At 39.0% G+C, this 25597-nt stretch overlaps 1 pseudogene; it reads left to right on the plus strand.

The window, feature by feature from the left end:
* Window positions 1-1589: 1589 nt before the first annotated feature.
* On the plus strand, window positions 1590-24532 carry LOC148031516 (VAN3-binding protein-like; annotated as a pseudogene).
* The last annotated feature ends 1065 nt before the right edge of the window (window positions 24533-25597 follow it).

The raw sequence follows: 25597 nt of genomic DNA on the forward strand, positions 1-25597 counted from the left end.
AACATGCACACTACTATTTTTTATGAGGTTAAAGACATGATTGCCAAAGCCCAGCAATCATATACAAAACAAGTAAATAAGAAAAGACAGGCCATGAATTTTAAAGTTGATAACTATGTTTGGTTAAGAATAGAAAAACGTAGATTATAAAGTGTAGATAAACACCTAGTTGTGAAATTAGCACCTAGATTCTATGGACCATTCAAGATCCTTCACAAAATCAATGACAATGCATTTAAACTAGAACTACCACCACATTGAAAAATTCACAACACCTTTCATATTAGTTTATTACGACCCTTTAGAGGCCAATTACCTATACACCCTGTCTATGAAAATCCACCTTTGTTAGATGAAGAGACTGAAATCTTTGAGCCTGAAGCTATTATAGATACTGACTTTATGACCACTAGAACTGGCCGTAGATATTCTAGATATTTGGTCAAGTTTAAAAACCATCCTGTTGAAGAGGCCCAATGGATGCACGCTACAAACTTAAATGCTTTCCCCACTCTGTTAGCTCCACATTGAGCTAATAGCAATTGAGGACAATTGCTATCCCACCCCGAGGGTATGATGCCAGGAGGCATATTACACGGTGGATTCCTTGCCACAGTGGATTCCTGTGCCACGGTGGATTCTGTGAGGTTTTACGGTGGATTCCGTAAACTTTTATTATTGGGGCTCATACACAAAGTGGATTCTTTGTGCGAGAAGTTGATGGGGATGCCTATCCTTTTCGCGTGTTTTGTTAATTTAGTATGTACATGGGTGATTTCATAGTGGGTGATTTCGCAAAATACATATTAAATTAATAAACGTTTATGAGTGTAGAGTGCGCACTCGTGATAAATTAAGGTTAGGATTGATTTCTGACCAATTGATTTATTTATATAGCTAAAGATTGCTAGGTATTCACTTTTGTCGGTTTAATTGTATTATTTTACTAACGATTGTAAATGCTTCAGTTGATGTGTAGAGATAGCAGCAGTGGCGGTGGAAAGCATTGGAGGATAGCGTGTATTTGAGTTATTATCTATATTTTGATGGGCGCATACCTTAGGCATGGTGCCTATATTTTGTCGCGCCTATTTATCAAGGCATTGGATATTTACTTATTATTTTTGTATGCGCATGGATGCACGATTTAGATATTTGTATTTGGACATTGTATTGGGTATGCCTGACTTCTTGGGCGCCCATTAGCTTTATGGCACTAAAGCAAACTCAAAAGCCAAAAGCGTGCTATTTTGTAATTTGGGCTATTATTTGAGCTTGAAGATGATTAATACATAAAATACATGCTTTGTGGAGCGCTCACACAATTCATGGGGGGAGATTGCACCCAATTAGGTCTCTTGTTCATGTCGTGCATGCTTTCTACATTGATTTTTGTGCAAAAAGTAGAGTTCTTTTGTTCTTGGGGACCTTCTGACGCTCACTACGCGCACTTACGGCATCCGGTCTATGCACCAGTGGTATCAAAGCGAAGCTGAGATCGAGAGCTTCCAATCGCTACCCATCTTGTGCGAAGGCGGAGCTCCTGGAACAATCGAGCTCTACAGTCAGTTTCATCGTGAACGGTCGATATGGGTGGATTCCTGGAGGTCAAGAACCTTTGTCTACAGCCTCTGATCACGAAGGATCGGTCTGAGAAGGTGGAGGAGCACGTCAACATCTCCTTCTACAAGTCGTTTTTTCTTACACAATACAGTAAGCCTCCATAGCTTAAATCACAAGCTTAAAGTTAAAGCTTAGAACTAAGCTTTAAAAAGCTTAGTTTATTCAAATTGATCATCGGTGGCGGCAGCAGCAGCATCTCAGCGTCAAATTCGGTGGAAAAAATGGACCCCCCTTAAAATTCGACGACAGGTAGCTCATAAGCTTAGTCACCTAAGCTACAAGTCATAAACCTTCCTAGTCTACCAAGTTCTGCAAGTTGTTTTACTCTACAAGTCCTGCAAGTACCCAGAAGTCAAAACCGACTTATCTCAATTACTCCCATAAAGGTTGTTCCTGCGCAGAAGCACAGAATTACAAAATTATTCCCTGGAAGACTCTGTTCACATATGCAGACTTGCTGAACTAGTTTCAGCACACGCAGAAGGTCATACACAGTTTCTACGAATACTACAAATCCCGCAACCGCAAAAGACAAAGACCGTATAAGCCAAACAAAAATTTATAAGCCTTGTATACCCGACTTTGAGCTACGCTCATCCCGCTAATCAGATTTCGAGAGTGTGAGGTCTTTTGGATTTTTACAGGATGAGGAACAAAATATGGACGATTTAATGGCTGAAGGTGATCTTCTTGAACCTACGATGGAACAAAAATTGGATTTGATTATGATGCAGCTTGATGAAGGACGAAGAGCCCGACAAGCTTTGAAAGTTAATTGGCCAATTTACAACGAACTACCACAGACAAAGATGAACCGCAACCCGAAGATCTTATCCGACGAACCATCGACGCGACACACGAAGCTCAATCCATCCGCAAAGAAACAAAGATAAGTAAAAGAGACTTCAAATTTCGTACTTTCAATGGAACTCGAGATGGAAAGACTGTACTTGCATTTATCAGTCAGTTTGATGATTACTTTCATGAAGAGACATATGCTGAAAAAGACAAAATTAGATGTGTCACTAATCATTTAGTCGATCGAGCATCTCTTTGGTGGACTGTGGTTCGCAAGAGCATTGATTGTCCCACTACCTGGGAGAGTTTCAAAAAGAAGTTTTTGCAGAATTTCCTTCCTCCTCAATTCCATGAAAAAGCCCTTCTTGTTTCTTCTCTTGAGATGCATCCTCCATAACATGCTCAGGTATGGCTTTTTCAGCCTCTTTCTCTACTACTCCATTTTACTTCGTGCTATGCATTTAGATGGGCCTGAAGAGGAAGGACCAATAGTGTCATCATCTCTTCTTCTCTTTTCTTCCACAAGAGCTTCTTGATTACGAACCTCAGCCAAATAAGCATAGGCTAAAAATGAATCCACTGGTGCACTCCATCCTATTCTCCCTTGTATACTCTGACTTGCATTAGCCAATTCAGACTTTGTTGTTTTTCCCTTTTCCATGCAATCTAATGCTTACATCCAAATGCGAGATTTTGCTTCAGCCATGCCTTCTTTACGAGCTTCATCAGTCCTTTCAATTCTCAACCCATATGTGGCTGCATCTATGCAACAAATGTTATCCTTGCAGCCATATCTTTCAACCTCTTCTACATGCCACCATTTCCAAAATTTGGCTCTATTAGAAGACCAGTTTCAGTTGCATGTATTTTTCCACCTTTCCAAAAGACTAACCTTTTTGCTTTTGCTTCATGGTAAGCTATATAGTCTCGCTTTTCATGCTGTAAATTGTCACATCAAATGCATCTCCACTTGTATCCTTCTCTATACAGCCTTTGGACTGTTGCCCAAGCCTTCTCTTCTACCTTGACATCCAATTTTTTGGTCTTTGCATAGATTTTTATCAAATTCAGCCTCAAATCATGCATGCCTTTGATTAATTCATCCACAATGTCACCTTTAAGAGCTAGATCAACAGGTATAGCCGGTTGTTCCGCCATAGCTACAGGCGCCTTAGCTACAATTTCAACCCCCTTCAAAAAACTGAAAGGTGCGGTCCCTATACCCCATATTAATTTCATCTACTCTCACTTTACCAATATATGCACTGCCTCAGTTACATTAGCCCAATCTGATTTCAATCCCGTTTCAAAAGAGGCATCTTCTAAACGATCAATTAGCTTCTCCTGTGAGATAGGATCTGCAGCCTTCAAAAACAAATCAATTTTCTAACTCTCCAATGATTTCTTCTCATCAGCATCCAACTACGCATACTGACTTTCAAATTCACGGAGCAAAGCTGTAGTAGCCAACCCTTTATTGGGCTTTTCAATCCTACCAATCCTACATCTTCCAAGAAAAACTCTTCTCTCAAAGTTTTCTTAAAAGCTACCCAATCAGTATCTCTTCTATGTAACTCATCAATCTAATTGTGCAATGCATGTATAGCCAAACGGGAGAAATACTGACTCCATGTATACTGTGGTACCCTATGAAACAACATCTTTTCTTCATACAACCAAATGAAGGTAGAAACATTTTAACCTTTAAACTGCTTCAAATCTTGTCCCACTGCTTGCAATGCATTTATAGCTAAGGAATCAATTCTTTCTACTTCCTGCCAAGTTTACATCTGTTGTTGTAACAACTATTACTGTTGTTGTTGCTACAAAAAAGCAATCGTCTATTGTAAAGCATCACCACTACTTGAACCTGTAGAATCTCCCATCTTTACACACCCGTTACTGACTTTCACATTGGGTTCACCATTGTTGGAGTGTTTGGGGTTGAAAGTTTACCGCAGGGATAAGAGACAGTAGAGTGAAGGTACATTCAGGGAGAGGAGTAGATGGAAGAGAAGGGGCTTAAAGAAATAGAATATGTAGAAGAATACTCACAGAGGTGAAGCCTCTCAATTTATTTCTACATTATGAGAAGATAAGTCTCTTGTAGACAAAACATGCATAAAACAATACCTTCCTCTATGCTGCTCAGACAGCCAATCTGGTCCTTCCATTGGCTCTGAAAGGGAGGTAAAAGACTAGCATAATTGGCCAAAATACTCGCAAATCATTCCTTCTTCTTCTTCTAGTTTGGAGTGCTATTCATTGCCTGAAAACTGCGATCGCGCGTCGCACGATTTTGCAAATCCTTATTTTTGCATAAAATCCTCTCAAAATGGCTGAAAGCTACATGCTTTCTTTTACATGTCATCCTATTCTAGAAGTTGTCTATAGTTTTTAGATTTTTACAAGAGATAATATCTAAAATATCAAAATTTGACTAAACTTGTCCAAAAACCTAGTAGTTTTGGACCATCCACACTACAAACACTATCATTAATGATTAATATGGCATTCGCTCCCTAGATCAATAAGAAATCCACACTTTAGAGTTGTTCACACAGTGTGTGCATAGCGGCACGACAACGTACTGCACTCCCCTCCATCTCCCATTCTCTTTGAACCAAGTGCAATGGCAAGTCCATTGCAATTCGAGTAATCTTGTAGGAAGTGGAAACTCAAAATTACTGACGCTAGCTAGTTGTTAGGAGATATGTTTGATTTTAGGAACCAAAAATTTAGGTCGATCCTATGGATTCGGTCGAAACTCTTCCGTTGCGATGTAGACTCAGTAGGGCCTAAGTGATGAACCTTGTGATCCTCCAAGGGAGCACCAGGTGGTGTCATTTGGACCTACTAATGGACTACTAAAAGATGCGCCTTGGATTAAGATTGGCGGGCACCTCACAGGTTGGGTGGTCTTGGTAAGCCAAGAGCTTTTCTAGGAAGGAATAAAAAACACATTTTGTTTGGACCAGTAGAGATAAAAAAGCCTGACTTGCATCACTTTAGAACCATGGGGAGAAGGGAATTCTAAGGGGTAACTTGGGTTTGTACAAGATGTAGCAAAGAGAGTACAAGGAAGGTATTATGTTCTTAATAGACTTAATAGTTTTGATTTATTTGACGAAACCTCTAATGGATAATCACGGACGCAAATCCTCGGTAAATAAAAGACCTTCAGATGGAATTGTTGAAGAATACTTTTCGTAATTAAACCAATCAAGATATTTTTTATCGCGAGCAAGGACCCACGAAACTCCAAGGGAGTTATTCTCAAGAATAGAATTGTTGTTTAGTCCCAACTAGTTCTCGAGGAAGGGGAAATCCGAGAAGACCATTGGAAGGTATTTCCACTTATGCTAAGTTTTTTGCCTTGATGTTATTATTTTTGGAAAAAAATATTCGCCTTGGAAATAATTTTTTTTAAATTATCATGCATTAGAATTAAGATGTTTGTGATTGCAAGCTAGGTACTAATCTTTCATAAAATCATCAGGCTAAGAGATGGATGACTGAGTACAAATCGCCAATTGAGGTAGTATTCCGGTGAGCACATAACGCCGATTGAGGTAGTGTTCTTGATGGCGCTAGACCTCCCCAAGGCTAGCATGAATAAAACCTATTCCAAGGGTTTTTTTTTGTTTCCCATTATTGAGTATAGACCAACCATGACGTGAAAGGTCTTGTCATAGGGAACTCTAGTTGGTAGGAGGAGGTGAGGATACCAAGGGGCTTTGGTGGAAAGAAGAATATGTTTGGATTGACATCATTCTAGTTAGAACAAAAAACATTGTAAAAAGTATTTTTCTTAAAGGAACCTATTGATAAGGGATTGCTTTACTCTGTTTTTGTGTTGTGAATTAAAGGCGTGTAAGGAATTTGTATCAGGAGATAATTCAAAGAAGTTATTTTTATATGTTAAACCTAAGGTGGTAGGTAATTAGGTAATTAAAAATACTCACTCAAGGAAAGCAGGAGGATGGACCCCCAACGGATCCAGACCTATGGTTGGGTGGTCTCGGTAAGCCGAGAGCTTTCCTAAGAAGGAATTAAAATCACAATTTTTTTGGACTAGGAGAGATCAAAAAGCCTAACTTGCATTACTTTAGAACCATGGGCAAAAGGGATCAAAGTGCCACATTTTCCTTTGTTTCCCGTTCTCTTTGAACTTAGCGCAATGTAAGCCTATTTTAGTCAACAATTTCTATAAGGGATGGAATCTCAAATCACTGACACTAGTCCACCGTTAGTAGTTGACTTGACCAAAAAGACTCAGGTTGATGCTTGTGGGAACGGCCAAAACTTCCACTGCAGGGTGGACTCAAGCGAGCCTAGTTAGTAAACTTTGAGGGTTTTCATCAAAATCTCAGACAACACTTTCTAGGACATCTCTTGATGGGCTACTAAGAACGTACCACCAAGGAAAGCTCAGGTAGGCACGTTACAATTGGTTGCACTATGGGAACTATAGGAAAAGTTATTTTGCTTCCAAATACGAGATGCAAGTTCTCTTTCATAAAAGCATGGGTTGGTGTATAAACATGTTTACATTTGTATCCATTCCAATCACTTGAAGATACTCATAGTACAAGTGCTTGCATGACAAATATGCTTTCACTTCTACTACACAATCTATGAAATCCTGGCAATTACATGTTGGGTTTTTTGCAGTGTACACATTGTAACACTCTTGAAAGACACTTGAGTTGGGTGTCTCTGGTTTGAAAATCTCATGATGTAAGGGCTTCATCACTATGTGGCCCTTCAAAGTTTCATTTAGAGCCAATACCAAATCTATGATTTACCACTCTCCCACATGTGGATATCTTCTACAATCAAACTTGTGCCTCATGACATTGGTTATACTTGTGGAATTTTGGGCCACTCCATGATACCCCAAAACAAATGTACAAGCACCCCATGTGTCATGTTTCTAATTGGTTTCTTGCATTCTCCTTGTCTAGCTCTCAACCAATCTTCATATTGCACACAGTTGTGAGTTAGAATTCTTCTTATAGGCCAAACAGTGTCGTGAAGGACTGCCTCCACCACCATTTTCTCCAAAGAATTTGGAGACACTACCCTTGATTAGTTGGAAGGCGAAGGACCCTCGAAGTTTAGTTTTCTTGTGGCCTTTCTTTTAGGTATGCATCATATACTCAGGCATGTGAAAATCAAGTTGTTGTTGCATTTTAGTTCCATTTGCCACATCTTCCACCATCCTTGCTACCGCTTTAGGTGTGGGGCTAATCCCTTGTTGTAATCAACTCAAATGCTTCTCAACACTAGGTCTAGTACCATGAAACTTTCTACCCATGAATGCATGCTATTTTGGGCTCTATAGTAGAGCACTGGACAAATCATTACATCGTACAAGTTGATAGTCCCTTTGAATCTCTAACCAACCAACTAACTTGTGTGCATTGTCTCTACTAGATTTGTGGCATATTAGCAATGTCCTCTACCACTTGCACAAATACCAGCATGAAAGTGTATGGAGTGTGAGAAAATACTTAGAGTACATATCACACTACCTACTCTTACAAATAGTCTTACATAGGCAAAGTGTCCCCTTTAACGTGGATATCAAATATGCCATCAACTAAGCCAATAATCCATTTCCAAAATATTGCAATCTGTAACTTTGCTTGAGACCCACTAGGCCTAAATGAATCGGTATTGCACAATTGCATCATCTTCTGTGGGTGCACACCTCCATATGTGGCACAAATGCTTATGGTCCTCTTGGAAACTCTTGTGCACATATTGTGATGTGTGTATTTGGAGACTCTATTCCCAATGAAAGAAGCAAGATCTCTCCCTTCCTTTCATTATGTTGTTTGGATCACCATTGAATACTATGCGGATTGCCGAATCGGCGCTTGCCTCGTTTGCTATGAACCCTCAAAAATTAGCACTTGGGTGGCCACACTTCTCCATCACTTCATTCAACTTTGACTAGAATAAGACTTGTGCATTTGTATCCTCTTCCTTCATCTCATATATTTCCATGGTCATCAACTCTTATACACTACAAAAACCCAAAGGTAGTAGTTGTAGTTTGAGGAGCACTATGTTCGTTACATTCATGTTGTGATGGTAAACTAGGGTAAGAGAATTTACCTTGGGTGATATGCATGTGCTATTATGGGGGTCCACTCATTAATACAACACACATGGTCAAAACATATCCAACTATTGCATAGGTCCCTGGTGCCATTCCTTTGCATACGATTCACCAAGTCAAACCCTTGATGTTGCCCTATTGTTGATATTTTAATATAAAGTACATGCTATTATTCTCAATGACTTGCCTAGAAAATACACTACCATGGAAGAGTTTGTATGCACAACATTTCTTTAAGTTCAAAAAAAGATATTCCATCCCCTAATCTCTCTATGCATGTTCTACATAGATTATATGTTTGAACCTACATACATGGAATACTGAACATCATATACTAGGATTTTTAATGCTATTTTACGGTACAACTTTATTCCTTGAATTGAATAATATGTTACCTATTCCTCTAAATGAGTGGTTGGAGTTTCTTTAGCATTGTTGAGTGTTCAATGTCACATGAAAACTCCTTACTCATGAACTAGGGCACTTGTTAGTAGTCTTTTAGTGACAATCATTTATAATTGTCAAGACCTGGATACAGTAAAGTCTCTTACCATTTTCTCTATGGTTTTTTAAACCTCTTTTACATTTTCTCTACAACTACCTCTTTGCACTGTAGGATTATATGTGTCCTGATTTGGATGAGCAGTATTGACATTACATAATAAACTAGACACTCCCACTGGGGGGGGGGGGGGGGGGTTTGGGGATGCTTGCAATAGAAGCATCCAAGGCTTCTGAGACCATCAATCGACATTCCAATACCAATATGTTGGTACTAAGCTTCCCTACATGGCATGACTTGGAAGTTTACATGTAGTATTTACTCATAATAGGATACAAAAGGTAGGATATGCTGCCCCACAATGCTTTTAAAGACCCTGCAAACAAAGAGTCTTGCAACTATCCATGCCACATGCTTTAGTGATTCAAAAATTGAGTGGCCATCGCAATTTCTATTTGGACACTACCTCCTCTTCCACATCAAGTCTGATTGGGATGGTCTTGTTTTTTGCTATGTTTGAAGGGTGGGGGTGGGGGGGAGGGGGGATGAGGTTTCCAGAGTGATTGTTGTTTTCCCAATGCTGCAAGGGCTCTAGATGAGGTCTATTATAAGGGAAGGTTGTGACGTAGGCCACTTCCTTGTTCGATAAGATAGTCTTGTAAGGCCACAATGTCTAGAACATATACGTGGCTCGCCTCATGGTCACTGTTGCAATGGATTTGTGTGCTTTGTATTTGGCCATTTGCATGGGTGATAGCAAGAACACATTTATCATTGCCATTACAAATATCTTCCTCCTTCAACATCAAGAACTCACTGTTTGGATAGTGCATAATAGGTTTGGTAAAGAGAGAGGCCACGTATATGCAAACTTCTATCCCACATTTAGTGTAGCACTTGACAATGGTTCAATTTCCCAAGCAATCTATATATGTAGAGATATGCATTTCATAAATGAGAGTGACAAAGAGAGACCTGATGTGGGCAGCACAGGTGTCATATATGAGAGAAAGAGAGAGTGAGATATATATATATATATATACACACAACTTGTAAGAGAGAGAGAGAGAGAGAGAGAGAGAGAGAGAGAGAGAGTGTGTGTGTGTGTGTGTGTGTGTGTGTGAGGGTGTAAGATATGAGAGAGTAGAGTAGAGTAGAGTAGAGTAGTTTATTATTGTCCACGGATTCTCCTCCCATATGGTAGGAAAGGGTAGCTACGGTGAAAGAGGATCTATGCAGCGTGGTTCTCCCGAAAGTGTAACATGTGGGTGATGAGAGCCCCTAAATTCGATATAGGAGTAGTGGTCAGAAAGTGGTGAAGTGGCCCCTATAAAGGGATATCAAAGTCAGTCCGTATGTGTGCATATGCTGGGCATGTCATAATCATGTACTCCTCTGATTCTACACTTTGTAGTCCATACGGCTTGCATAACCTCGTCTCTCTTGCCTGTCCACTCCATGCACCTGTCTCGATCAATAAAGTGTGTGATCGAGTTCAAAGTCGTGCAATACTCTGTCTAAATACCGATGAGAGTAGGTTGTCTATGTATGGCTGCGTGTGTGCCTCTGCCTACATGTAGGATTCCCAACATGAAGAGTAGATATGCATACTATAATAAGCAAGTTTGCCATTTGCTCCCTTGCTTTGATGTTTTGCTTGATACACTTGTAAGAGGTCTGATTGAAATGTGCCCATGCATATATCTTCAGATGCCATATCTAGATATCTATCCACTCCCCACCCTTTAAACCATTTTCGCATATCCAACATCCATCATGTCAAAAGCACTTTCCTTTTCCATGTTTTCTGTAGGTGTGTGCTAGCATCCCATGCCCATTTGGAGAGCCTACTATTATCCATTTGACGTACTTGGGGTGGCATATCTCAGTGCTCAGATTATAGCATGTACCTCAATTGGCCGATGACCATTTTCCAAAAGCATAAGTACATATGGTGTGGTGCTTTTGATGCCCAAATGTCTACGAATAAAAGCTTTTTGTAGCTTCTCAATGTCATTCCATGTAGATGAGGAGATGCTTCCCCCCCACACGCACTCCATATAATACCATCTGTAGAACATATGCATAAAAAAACATAAATCATAAGCACCACCTTCAATCACAATAACATTGAAATACACATGCTTAGACAAAGATATGCATAAAAAATCATAAATCATAAGCACCACCTTCAATCACAATAACATTGAAATGCACATGCTTAGACAAAGATAATATAATGGTGGACTTGCATAGCTCATCCCAATCCTCTCTATCCTAATTTTTTGGCTTTAGTCCCTTGGTTTTCAATGGCTTAACCTACTTCTTTTTCACCAATACCTTTCAAATATGAGTCTTCCAATACTAGAAGTTATTGCCATCCAACTTCTTTGTGTTAAAGATAGCACTATTTTTTTATGCATTTGAAAAACCTACCATTATATCTGCCAACCAAAGAAAACATGGACTATTGTAATAACAATAATGTAGCCCCAAAACTGAGTCAAAATGCATACAACAAGAGGAATACTGAGCCAATACATTATTGTCCACAAGTAGGAAGCAATAACGTGTTAAATACAAGAGTCTGCTCTTTAAAAAACTACTCAAATCTAAAATTTCGGCATGGTTGTCATAAAATTGCAGTAAATGAATGTACAATTATAGGCAAATGAGAAAAAGAAAAATATCCCACTACCAAGAATATCCGATTAGCAATTGGGATATGTAATGCAACTAGTATGCAAGACATGCATAGACCACCAAGCTACTAAATACTATCAGAGATCCAAAGATGTCAAAGACATAGATGCAATCCCAAACAAAAGAGTTATGTGTATATAAGCCAAGTATGCATATGAGGTCTCTAGAAGCAACAAAGATCCACCAATCTTCAACTAACTCAATGCATATGAATAGTGAGGCTCAAGTACATAACGAAGCGTGCACCCAAAGCCGATAAACTCATATGATTAGAGGAAGTGTCGAGTATACAAACCAAAGCTAAATTATTCCACAATCATCACTATTTGCATGAATAATGTAGAGGATAACCAACTAGGCTACTACTTTCATCCCTCGTGGTTGGGCTCAGAGAGAGAGAGAGAGAGAGAGAGAGAGAGAGAGAGAGAGAGAGAGAGAGAGAGAGAGAGAGAGAGAGAGAGAGAGAGAGAGAGAGAGAGAACTACAAATGCATCACAAACTAATTATCTCTTCAAAATAGCCCCAAAACATGTAAATTACCAATAGTTTCATTAAATGATACACAATCATAGAGAGTTTCTATTCCATAAGCAAAACAAAAATTTGGGAGAATCCTTGTGTATCTATAAATAGATAGGCTCGCCCCCATTCAATCCATCCTCATCTTGCAATTTTTGGAGATGAGCTCTCTTCCACTAGCTATCCAACCCCCAACAAATGTTGCTACATGGTCTACAGTTGTTGCCCAACCTCCCACTATTGCCAATGATCAATTGTCATCATCTTCAAGTAGGTACATTGCTGTGTTTACTAGTTGTAGCCCTAAAAACTATTGTGTTTTGGTTTCTAGTCTATTGCCCTTCCATTTCTCGCATTGGCTTCATTCGTGTTTGCATCTACATCAAGTCATTTTCTTTGTTTTTAGCACTTTTCTTCATCAAACTCTGCTTCAGTTCATGGTTAGTACACTCAAGATCTATCTCTAGTGGATGACACAAATCGACGCCTCATCATCCTGCTCCCATGAGAGCCACCAATTGTTGGACAACTCTACCCTTGAGCATTTTTTAGATTCTCCCATTCATGTATAGCATTGGTTCATTCACTTTAGAGTTCTCTTTCTTCTCAGTTTGTATTTGCACTTTTGTGTTTTTCATTTGCATTTTTGTATTATGCACTTTGTGTTTCCATTTACTATGTTAATATTTGAGTTATTGTGTTTCAATGGTGTTCGTACATTCTATGTTTTCTCTATGAAAACCCTAACATATCTTCACATGGTATCAGAGCTGGCACTCTTTTAAAGAGTATTCGATGGCTGTCATCGAGAGCTTGGTTTTGTGTGAGATACATGAATGATACCTAATTGATTCACGATGGCTCACATTCCATCTTCGGATCCTCTAATGCTTTCTCTAGCTACTCCTTCAATGGAGGTTGTGAGAAGGCATTATAGTCTTGCTTTGGAGGACAATGCTCCTTTTCCTAACCTTTATTGTAGGGATCACTCATCAAGACCCAACTCTTCTTCATCTTATACTCCTTTGTAACATGCATCTAAGTTGTATTATTCTTCTAATAAGACTAATCACCTCTTAGTTGAGGAAAGACTATCCATTGAGGACACATCCAAAAGTTCAAACTCTTCACAATCAAGCCCATTGGGGGCAGGTTCGTACAATCCATTGTTGTGTGAGTCTAATTTTTTCTATATTACTCCTTCTATTACTATAAGCCACCAGGGAGACCTAGATTGGTTCCAATATGATTTTGAAGAAAACTCTATGTTAAGAGATGTTCCATAAGGCTTTATTCATCCTTTCTTTCATTTGAGTATGATTCTGATGCTTCCCATTCACCTTCACATTACCCATCCTTCCCTCTCACTTCCATTTCACATTTAGATTCCTCTTCTTTCAATCTAAACCCTTACTTTAGACCTACGATAGGTTACCCCATTTTAACATACATTGTCTTTGATGCACATCAAGGTTTTAGGCCATCACTAGAGTCACTCAAAAGTATACCATTATGCACCCTAGTATACCATTAGCTCAAATGCCACCCTTTAATACTACGTCCTACACACACTCCAAGTGTGTTACTCTTTGTCCTTTAGTCTTTTTGTGTGGGGATCCCTCTCTTGCACATTGTACCACCCTCCTCAATTGTTCAAATGCATGAATCCCCATCTTATACTAATGAGTCACCTCCTTATTTGGAAACAAGGAGTGGAAAGGAATCACCTCCACATTTAGATCCATTTTGCCTTCCCTCATTCACCCTTAACATGGACTACATTTTGATGTTGATGGTTAGTCTCCTTCTTTGAAGGAAAGAGGGAGCATTACTCTTACACCCTCACTAAGATCCTCCTAGCACTTCTTGCTTAACAAGAATAGGTTTTGTACATTTTGCCAAAAACCCGATCATGTAGATGACAATTGTCACTCAAAGGCCAAGGGTCTTAAACCCACACACAAAATCACCCCATCCCTAGCTAAGGGTCTTCTACCCATACCAAAGATGAATCCAATGCCTATTCCTAATCAACCTTAGCCCTTTTCGACAGTGGTAGTGCCACTCCAAGGATGTTGAGAGGCATCTTATCTCGTGAGGTAACATAGTTTCTCCCACCCTTGGTATCCGTGTTCATCAATGGCTGGCCATCAATGTAGTGGATCTTGGATCTCCCCCCTTAGTTAGTGCCGCATGTCATCTCTGATTGATTTCATTATATTCCCCTAGGCTAGTTTCTTAGGCATCTTAGGTCATCCTTATGAGCCTTAGAAGAGTTTCCTTTAGGCTTAGCTGCACATTTTCAAGTCTTCTATTGCACACTTCCTTCTTTCATTTACTTTTGTTGCATCTCACTCTCACAACATCTAAGTATCTTAATACAAAACATATGGTATGATGATTCCTTTATTGATCTTTTCATGTAGGTTTTCTATTTTAGTTAGGACTAACCTTGTAGGTCTTACCTGGGTTGAAGGTTTGTTTTTTAGTTCTTGCCTTGGTGAGTATTGTCTCCATTAGCATGGAGACGAAGATAGTATCTTCTCTCTTGAGATCGGGTCTTGGGCATCCTTCTTCTCTTCCCATCGGTCTTTCTTTCCTTTTACTTAAGGTTTTTGAAATCATTTAACCATCATTTCTACAATCCTAGCTTGTTTCCTTCTCATGACAAGTAAACCCTCTATATGTAAACCCTCTATATCATGTGCATCTAAGGCCTACTTAAAAATACCATTCTATATGAATTTCTCCAAAGTAAAACATACCAATTTTCTATTCAGTCTATAAATGGTCCCTTTATATGGTACCCTTGAAACCCCCCCCCCCCCCCCCCCCCCCGGCCGAGTTGGTGCCTAACTTTTCCCTGCTCTTCTAGTTAGGAAGGGTCAAGTCTTCATTTCTTCATCCATTAGTTTCGTTGGCATGGTGGAGTGCTATTGTGGAGCTTCTCAACTAGCATGGAAAGATCACTTAGTTCTCCTTTGACCATTTCGACTAAGGGGTGTTAGGTCTACATTCATCATGATATTCTTCAAAGTCTTAGCACCACATAAAGATTGACATCATGTTCCTCTTCTTGTTGTGGCATCGACATCTATGGTTGAGAGGATATTCATACCCTTTCTTGGCATCAACATCATGTCTTTTTATGTTTTTAGCACTTTTTGTTCGATAACCTCCTAATTAGTGGTTTCTACACTTAGATTCATATCTAGTGGATGATAGACATGACACCTCCCTCAGTCCAGTCCCATGAGAACCATTGGTTGTTGGACAACTTTACCCTTGAACATTATATACATTCTCTCATTCATCTATAGCATCACTTCATTTACTTCAAAGTTCTCTTTCTTCTTTGTTTGTATTTTTGTTTTTGTTTTTTGCATTTAGGGTTTTCATTTATTGCATTACTATCTGAGTTATTGTGTTTGTGTTTGTGTTTTTATGTTTTACATTTAGGGTTCTCATTTATTGCATTACTATTCGAGTTATTGTGTTTTAGTTGTGTTCATACATTCAATGTTTTGTTTTGCAAACCCTAGCATATCTTCATGAGAGAGAGAGAGAGAGAGAGAGAGAGAGAGAGAGAGAGAGAGAGAGAGAGAGAGAGAGAGAGAGAGAGAGAGAGAGAGAGAGAGAGAGAGCATTATATCTATATGACTAATTTAAAAAATTAGTTAAAAATGAAGTTTCTTGGAGATTTTAGATGTTTGGCACATGACATACCTCCAAAACCTCCTATTAATATAAATTATAGACTATATAATGATGCTCCTTTTTCCAAAAGTCAATCCTTCATTGTTTCACGTTTCTTGATCACAACATGTTGATATTTGGCCGAATAACCAACACTTTAGCACCTAAAAGGCATTTGGCATCACTCTTTTAATAAGGTTCGAGATGTATGTGTAATAGGACTTGCAAAAATTGGGGAATATTGGAACAAATACTTACACATGTTGAATGTCAACTCAAGGTTGCAGGAGGTGACCTTTATCAGACAATGACCTACTAGTGACATTCACTTTTACCATTTAAGTTAATATTTTCATTAGGCAATATTTAGCCACAAACTACAATATGTGATTTGGGGCTTTTATTTGTGGGGCCATCATAGGGTTTGATTACATGCACATCAAGGGAAGAAGAATTTCCTTCTAAGAAAAGAATGATGGGCACTATTTTCTTCATTTCATGTGTGAGAAACATAACTTGTGAGGATATTAAAACTTCTTATTTTTATAAGAGGAAATAGTAATTTTGTGTGGTTCACATGACACATATCAAATACTTTTAGCCACAACTAATCCACTTGATCAAGACATTTTGAGAGAAAAACATCTAGAAACTAAAGGCACAAGCTAGAAAAATAGGGTTAAATAGGGCCAACCGTATGCTAGTAAGGAGCCATTTAATGAGCTCTTTAGCACTACATACAAAGAAAGCACCTGTTTTATGAGGAGAATATGCTTCTTTAAAAAGCTTTGCATCCATAGTGCAACCACAACTAATCGAGTCTTCCACAACATGTACATGTTTTGGATATTGAAAGAGAATTAAAAATGTAGTTAAGACTACCAAAAACAAAAAAAAAAAGTATTACCTAAAACTATACCTCCCCATCAACTTAGTTGAAATGGCCATTTTGTTACTTTGAATTTTTCTTACAAGGAATATTGTATACTTTACAACATTTATGTCAATAGTACAACAACAATTATGCGAAAAACCTTATTTTTGTACTATACAAGTCAACAATAATTTTTTACAAAAAACTAATACAAAATTGAGAATATGAGAGTGAGTGAGAGAGAGAGAGAGAGAGAGAGAGAGAGAGAGAGAGAGAGAATTGAAGTTTTTAATGGAATAATTTAATTTTAGGGTATTTTCCTAGTTATATATCTCTCCCCCTCGAAAGAGAGTGGTTGTCGGTGGCTTTTATACAAAACAAGCAATAAATGAGCATTAAGAAGCCATTTTTGGCAACCCATTAGTAAGTCATCATAGATGTTTTCAGTGTCTAAGATTTTACAACAACATTGTCAATTATTGCCCAAACTAGATTAACTCAACACCCAAGCTATTCTCACCAAAGAGGGCGGGGCAGGTATGTCTAGCCTCCCAAAAAGGGTATTTCCATCAAGTTTTTTTCACAAAGAGGATGCTCAAACCTAACTTCCTAGAAATGGTATTCCCACCATATATGACTATTGACTTGGGAAAAGCATTGGGATAAGTCTTAGCCTCCACTTCCAAAAGTAAGGATTAAGGCTTGTTAACAATGTAGTGAACCTAAGAGGCCTTGTAGTAGTGGAACATGATTTGTAGGAGGCTAGTCACAATCATAAGTTGAATACATGATTGCACCAACATCATGTAAAACCTTGGCATTCACACTATGGTGATGCATTAACTCCATATAGTTGCAACTCTTGGGAATGTCTTGAGGTGGGGAGCCACGGTGCATGTCTATCTTTGGTCAATGGGAGTGCTCCCATTGTGGTAGGAGTCGCTCAACAAGCACATCCATATCTCTAGCCTAACCAACTTGAGCAAGAGAAGGTGGAAGTATGTGCATAGAAAGGTGCTAGTACTATGTTGCACTTGCATGTGCCTTTGAAAATCGCGCAAATTTGTTGGTGATTTTGCAAAGTCTTGATTGAAATGATGTTTCTTGATTGTCCCACATAGGTTTTTTTTTTTAATGCGACCATATTGTGAGATTAGGATAGTCCATTTTACATGGAAGCTGGGAATTGAACTCACGCACCCACACTTGTATTTACTAGGTGGGCTACACCCCTAACCTCAATAAAAAATGTTGGATTGTTTCGATGTTGTGTGACCATATTTTGAGATAAGGACAATCCATTTTACATGGAAGTTGGGAATTGAACTCACACACCCACACTTGTACCTACTAGTAGGCTATGTGTGTGACATCAAGAAAGTTTTTTGGATTGTTTTGATGCTATTAAGCCATAATACTATTTAACTCAAATTTTAACTCTTTCCAATAGTCCACTAAAGCACCTTGCCTCATTAAGTTCACAAATATTCCAAAGTAAGTAGTGGGGTTAGGGTACGGGGTACAGCCAACAAATGTGGTCAACATATCCATTCTTTCCAAAACACAACATAAGTGTTAGCATAAGGGTCGATCAAGATTCGAGAAAAAAAATCTAAGGAAGAGGGAGTAAATACTTTTCATCATCATTTGAGAAGGATATAGCCCCTACTGAGACAATATTATATGCATAAATTAAAAAAATATAACTATATTAAAAATTTTGAACGAGATTTATTTCTTCCTTTCAAAAAAGTAAGAAAGAATTTTCCAAAATGAACAAGTTCTAAGTTGAAGCGAATTGCGAGCGGGGTCGATATTTATGACTAGCACCTCAAAGTAACAAGCAAACTTCGCTCAACAATCCATTTCTCATCTTTCTCTCTCCTCTTTTTCCTCTTTGTTTCTAATTTTTTTCTTTACCCTCTCTCTCTTTCTCTCCCCCCAATTCCCTATGTCTAATTTTCTCACTCTCTCTCTTTCTCTGCCTTCTATTTTAGTTTATTTTTTCTCCTCTCCTGTTCTCTCTCTCTCTCTCTCTCTCTCTCTCTCTCTCTCTCTCTCTCTCTCTCTCTCTCTCTCTCAATTAAAACCCCCCTTCAAGGTCTTAATTAAGAAAGGGAGGTTTGGAGAAGGGATTAGGTTTGAGAAGTCCTTTGGAGGTTCTGGAGGGCCTAGACTCTCTTGCTTTCTTTTCTCTCTTTCCTTTTCTCTCCCGCTATTTTCTCTCTTTCAAATTATATATATCCTTCTCCTTCTTTTTCTTCTATCTCCCTCTCAAAGTGTGTGAAAAACTATTTAAAAAATTTTAATTAAAAATATTTAATTAAAAAGTTTGATCTAAGAGAGATAGAGAGTAAGTGAGTGAGTGAGAGAGAAAGAGAGAGAACCTAGGCCCTACACATGAGAGAGAGAGAGAGGGCAAGGAGGAAGTTTAATATGAGAGAGAGAACCCTAGCCCTACACATGAGAGAGAGGGAGAGAGGGAAAGAATTTAATTAAAAAGGGAAGGGAAAAGAAAGAGATAGATTAGAAGTGAGAGAGAGGGGAAGGGGTTTTAATTTGAGAGAGAGAGAGAGAGAGAGAGAGAGAGAGAGAGAGAGAGAGAGAGAGAGCCTAGGTCCTACAATGAGAGAGAGGAGGGGGCAGGGGCTTTTAATTAAAAAGGGGAGGGGAAAGAGAAAAGGAAAGATTACACGTGTGTATGTGTGTGTGTGTGTGTGTGTGTGTGTGTGTGTGTGTGTGTGAGCCTAGGCCCTGCAATAAGAGAGAGGAGGGGGGAAGGGGCTTTTAATTAAAAAGGGGAGGAGGAAGAGAAAAGGAAAGATTATAGGTGTGTGAGACATGAGAGAGAGGGGAGGGGAGGGGTTTTAATTGAAAAAGGGAGGCTTGGAAAAGGGATCCTCTCTCTATAATTCTCTCTCCATGTTCCCTCTCTCTATCTCTCCTCCTCCTCTTCTTCTTTCACTTTCTCTTCCCCCTCAATCTCTCTTAAAGTATATAAATTTTATCTTTTCCCTATATATAATTCTCTCTCTTTATGTTTATGTTCTCTCTCTTATTATCCTCTCTCTGTCTCTTTTTATTCTCACTCACTACCTCTCTCTCTTTCTCTCTCTCTCTCTCCACCCCCTTTTCTTTTCCTCCCCTTTCTCCTAATTTTTACATTTTTTATTCTCTCTTTTAAATATTATCTTCTCTCTCTCTCTCTCTCTCTCTCTCTCTCTCTCTCTCTCTCTCTCTCTTCCCCCCTCTCAAAAAATATTTCAATTTAAAAAAGGCTTTTTGCTTTTCTCTTTTACCCCATCTCTCTTCCTCTTTTCCTCTTTCTTCTTTTTCTTCCCTCTCCCCCCTCTCCTTTCTCTTTTCCTTCTCTCACCTCCTCTTTCTCTTTCTTCATTCATTCTTTAATTTTTTTATTTTCTCTTTCTTTTAAATTTGATCTTTCCTCTCTCTTCTTCTTCTTCTCTTTCTCTCTCTTCTTTTCTTCTCTCTATCTCTCCCTCCTTTTCTTCTCCCATCTCTTTCCTCTCTTTTCCTTCTCTCTCTCTCTCTCTCTCTCTCTCTCTCTCTCTCTCTCAAATTTATATATCCTCTCTCTATAATTTTCTTTGTCTTTTGTTCCCTCTCTCTCTCTCTCTCTCTCTCTCCTTATTTTTGTTTTCCTCTCTCTTTCTCTTTTAAGTTTTTTTCTCTCACTCTCTTTTCTCTCTTTCCCTTTCTCTCCCCCTATTTTCTCTTTCAAATTATATATTTCCTCTCTATCTCTCTCTCTAAGTCAAAAACTATTAAAAATTGTTTAATTTAAAAATGACTATTCAGTTTTCTCTTTCCCCCCTCTCTTTATCTCTTTCTCATTGCTCTTCTTCTTCTTCTTTTCCTTATCCTTCTTCTTCTATCTCCCTCTCAAAGTATGTGAAAAATTGTCTTAAAAACTTTTAAAAATTTAAAAATATTTAATTAAAAAGAAAGTTTGATCTGAGATAGAGAGAGAGAAAGTGAGAGAGTGAGAGAAAGAGAGAGAACCTAGGCCCTACACATGAGAGAGAGAGAGAGAGAGAGAGAGGGGGGGGAGAGGGGAAGAATTTAATTTAAAAGGGAAGGGGGAAAAGAAAGAGAGATTATAGGTGAGAGAGAGGTGAAGGGGTTTTAATTTTAGAGAGAGAGAGAGAGAGAGCCTAGGCCCTATAATGAGAGTGAGAAAGAGGGGGGCAGGGGCTTTTAATTAAAAAGGGGAGGGGGAAGAGAAAAGGAAAGATTACACATGAGAGAGAGAGAGAGAGAGAGAGAGAGAGAGAGAGAGAGAAGAGTCTCTAGGGCCTATACATGAGAGGGGGGGAAGGGGGAAGAATTTAATTAAAAAGAGGAGGGGGAAAAAGAAAGAGAGAGATTATAAGTGAGAGAGAGTGGAGGGGGTTTTATATTTAGAAAAGAGAGAGAGAGAGAGAGACTAGGCCCTACAATGAGAGAGAGAGAAGGGGGGACAAGGGCTTTTAATTAAAAAGGGGAGAGGGAAGAGAAAATGAAATATTATTTGTGTGTGAGACATGAAAGAGAGGGGAGGGGATGGGTTTTTAATTGAAAAAGGGAGGTTTGGAAAAGGAATCCTCTCTATAATGCTCTCTCCATGTTCCCTCTCTTTGTCTCTCCTCCTCCTCCTCCTCTTCTTTCACTTTCTCTCCCCCCCTCAGTCTCTCTTAAAGTATGTAAATTTTATCTTTTCCCTATATATAATTCTCTCTCTTTATGTTTATATTCTCTCTCTTCTTATCCCCTCTCTATCTCCTTTTATTCTCACTCACTACCTCTCTCTCTTTCTCTCTCTCTCTCTGCCCCCTTTTCTTCTCCTCTCCTTTCTCCTAATTTTTGCTTTTTTTTCTTCTCTCTCTTTTAAATTTTATATTCTCTCTCTCTCTTCCCCCTCTCTCCTTCTCTCTCCTTCTCTCTCCTTTTCCCCCTCTCAAAAAATATTTCAATTTAAAAAAGACTTTTCTCTTTCCTCTTTTCCCCCATCTCTCTTCCTCTGTTCCTCTTTCTTCTTCTTCTCTCCCCCCTCTCCTCTCTCTTTTCCTTCTCTTTCCTCTTTCTCTCTCTTCATTCTTTCTTTAAAATTATTTTTTTTCTCTTTCTTTTAAATTTTATATTTCCTCTCTCTTCTTCTTCTTCTTCTTCTCTCTCTCTCTCTTTTCTTTTCTTCGCTCTATCTCTCCCCCCCTTTCTTTTCCCCTCTCTTTCCTCTCTATAATTCTCTCTTTCTCTCTCTCTCTCTCTCTCTCTTAAATTTATATATCCTCTCTCTATAATTCTCTCTCTCTCTCTCTCTCTCTCTCTCTCTCTCTCTCTCTCTCTCTCTCTCTCCCCTTATTTTTGTTTCAAAGTCAAAAACTATATAAAAAAAGGGTTTAATTTAAAAATGACTATCCAGTTTTCTCTTTCCCCCTCCCTCCGTCTCTTTCTCTTTCTTTTTCTTTTTTTTTATCGTTATCCTTCTCCTTCTTCTTCTTCTTCTTCTATCTCCCTCTGAAGGTGTGTGAAAAACTATGTCTAAAATTTTGTAAATTAATTTTAAAAAAAAAATAATTATAATGAAAGTTTAATATAGGAGAGAGAGTGAGAGAGAACCTAGGCCCTACAAAGGGGAGAGAGAGAGAGAGAGAGAGAGAGCGAGCTTAGGCCCTACAATGAGAGAGAGGGGGGGCAGGGGCTACTTGGTTTAGGTGGAGAAAAACTTTGGGCCATATTCAAAATATAAAAAATATAAAAATAATATTTTATCAAAACTAGTGTGCACTTTTTGACCCCCTGATAGAAAACTGTGGAGCCCATACAGATTGACTTCCTGGCACCATTTCACTACCATAAGAGTGCTAGTAGAGTGATAGCCAAGGGCCAAAGATATGCATGCAGATCACAAAGGACATGGGCTTCTACAGTTGAAGGAAAGAGTTGGGGTGGATTACCTGGGCGAAATAGCTCTCCATTTACATCCAAACTGAATTCACATAGCAGTGGTCCTTTGCCCTTTATGGGTGCATCAGGGGCTACAGGAGGAAGTCCTCCTTTTTCTCCAAGATAAGCCGATGATCTCATGATACAATATGCACTTCATGCATGCTCTCATTTTTCTTAGCCAGCAATGTGGTGCGAATTCCGATACTCTTTACTGGCTCTAACAGAAGTAGTGGTTGTGATGTGTTCAGACATGGCTTCTACTGTAGCAAAATGTGCATCCAAAACTTGGTTCTCTCGATTGCCTTCAAAGCAATAGGGTATGTCTTTTTAATCAATTGGATATGTTTCTCCCCCCTATTATCTCGTCTTTTCCTCATGGATCTTTGAGTTGGGGTGTTAGCACTCTATTCTGGATATGGGAGAATCTTCTTCAGATTAGCCTTCCCTACATCACCGGATGTTGTTGTGTCCTTGTGTGTAGCTAGCTTTCCACTCCACATAAAAAGATTTTGCACATTGCTTTACATTATTGTGCTTTGAAGTCCTCTTGTGAAGCCGATCATCAAAGTTTTGTTGTATCCATCAAGATTAGAAGACTTCTTTTTCTACTTGGAGTGGCATCGAGCATGATGATGCATTATTATGGGCATGTGGGCAGTTTTGCATATTGCTAATGCTTCATCCTTTCGTTCTTTAGTTCTGTCGCAGCTTCAATGGTGTGAGAATCCCATTGTGAGGAATGTCCACGAAGAGATGGTTGAAAGACATGAAGGAAAGGAAGGAGGTAACTCAGACACACAATGCATAGGTGCATGCGGCCATGTTTGTTTTGCAGGTGTTGCTGTGGCTATTGCTGCAATTGCCGCTACCACATCCACGACTTCAAGCGAGGATACCCAAAGCAAGACAAGTATACCAACTGCATTTGATGCAGCATTAGTGGCAGCTCAGTGTGTAGAGGTAGCTAAGAGCATGGGGGTAGGCTGGGATTAGATGACATTCAGTGGTTAGCTCAGCTATCAGTGTGAAGTCACCCCAAGATGTGATGACCTTGACTATTGTAGCTCCTACATGTATGCAAATTTACTGTGCTCAATGACCCCATTCAAGCAGATGGTGTTATGCTTTAGACTTTTCATCACAATCAAGGGAAAAAGATGCAATGCATGCCATGAAAGAAGGGATTTCCCTATTGAGCATTATCTCAGTGCTAGTTGTGTCTTATTCTCATAGCCCTTTGTGGAGCCACTACTTTGAAAGTCAAGGCACTCAAGAACAAATGCACTCATCCCACAGTGATTACATATGAAAGAGGAGGCAATGATGTGATGAATTTCAGTGGGGAAGTGGCATCATAAGACAGTGAAGTTGAGTATTGCAATTAAGATTTTTTGAGACGATGTTGTGAAATTTTGAAACAAACAAGGAAGGGTGAGCTTCTGAAGAAAATTTGTCATTACAAGTCACATGCTAGGCTTTCATGTTGTTCATGTGCTCATATTAATAGATGGATACTAAAGGAAGGCTTTATTGCCGGGGATCTAGATTGGAGAATCATTTTTATTTATCTGAACAAACAATCATAAGTAATGTTCCTCCTCCCCCACCCACATCCATGTCATATAATTGTGGCCATAACTGTATCATCAACTTTTTCTACCCTAGTATGCATGTTGTTGTAAAGTCACAAAGCAAGTATATGGGTGGGACTATCACTAACAACAAAAAAAGTGAGTGATTCATTGCTCTTTGTATGCTAATAAGACATGGAGTCTAGCCAATTCTATGGGTTAATTAAAGTAGTTCTGTGTGACAATTTCCACAATGTTTTTTAGAACTTTTTGGAGGATATTGTCACGTATGTATTCTTAAGATCTCATTTCGATTTGGCATTCTCCTTTGACACTTCTCTTGTGGCATAAAAAGCATCTGTGAATAATCTTAAGAAGTTGGGTCACTGAGGATCTTAAGATAATTGTGTTTTATAATTCAATGTGTTGCTAATTTTAGTAACAACTACAAATCTAGTGGGTTTTTATGTGCACTGCAAATTTGGTGATTTCATGGCTAGTTGTTCATCATGCACTTGTATGATTAGAAGTGGACTAGAATGATCAAGAACTTGTATGATTTCAATACTCATCATGTGCTTGTATGATCAGAACTGGACTAGATAATTGCAGATCATGTACTTGTATTATTAGAACTGGACCAGAGATTTAGGCCACGGATCTAGACCGCATAGGGGTAAGTAGCATTGGTAGCATGAAACAAAAATACAAGGGAGCTAGGATACCTATTGGTTAAGCTTACATTGGTAGCATGAAACAAAAATATTGTTCTTGTTGATATGTGAAAGGTGAGAAGGATCGAAGCTTGCACGCGAGCTATGGCGGGAGAGCAAGAGCAAGAAAGAGAGAGACAAGAAATGGGAACTCCAACAGTCACAATGTGTGACCGGGCCTTCCTTTATTCAAACTGTCACTAAAAGAATAAAGAATAAAGTGACGTGACGGGCGCCCGCCACCTACAGTGTGCAGTGGCGGGTACTGTCAGTGTAGTAATACACGGGGCGGCACGGCGGAGGCGCCTTTACCCCCAACAACCTCCCACTTAAAGGCGAATCTGCCCTGGTGAGAGAGAAAAGAAAAAATAAAAGACAGTACAAATGTACATAGGTACAAGGGATGAGGAAAGGCAACATCTCATCCAATGCCCATCAATCTCCTGAGGAAGGCAAAGCGCTCAGTAGTGAGGCTTTTCGTGAGCAGATTTGCAGGATTCTCGTCAGTGGAGATCTTGA

This window comes from Lygodium microphyllum, chromosome 9 (assembly GCF_053477565.2).
Source record: "Lygodium microphyllum isolate KBCC chromosome 9, Lygodium_microphyllum_v1.1.10, whole genome shotgun sequence".
Lineage (NCBI taxonomy): Eukaryota > Viridiplantae > Streptophyta > Polypodiopsida > Schizaeales > Lygodiaceae > Lygodium > Lygodium microphyllum.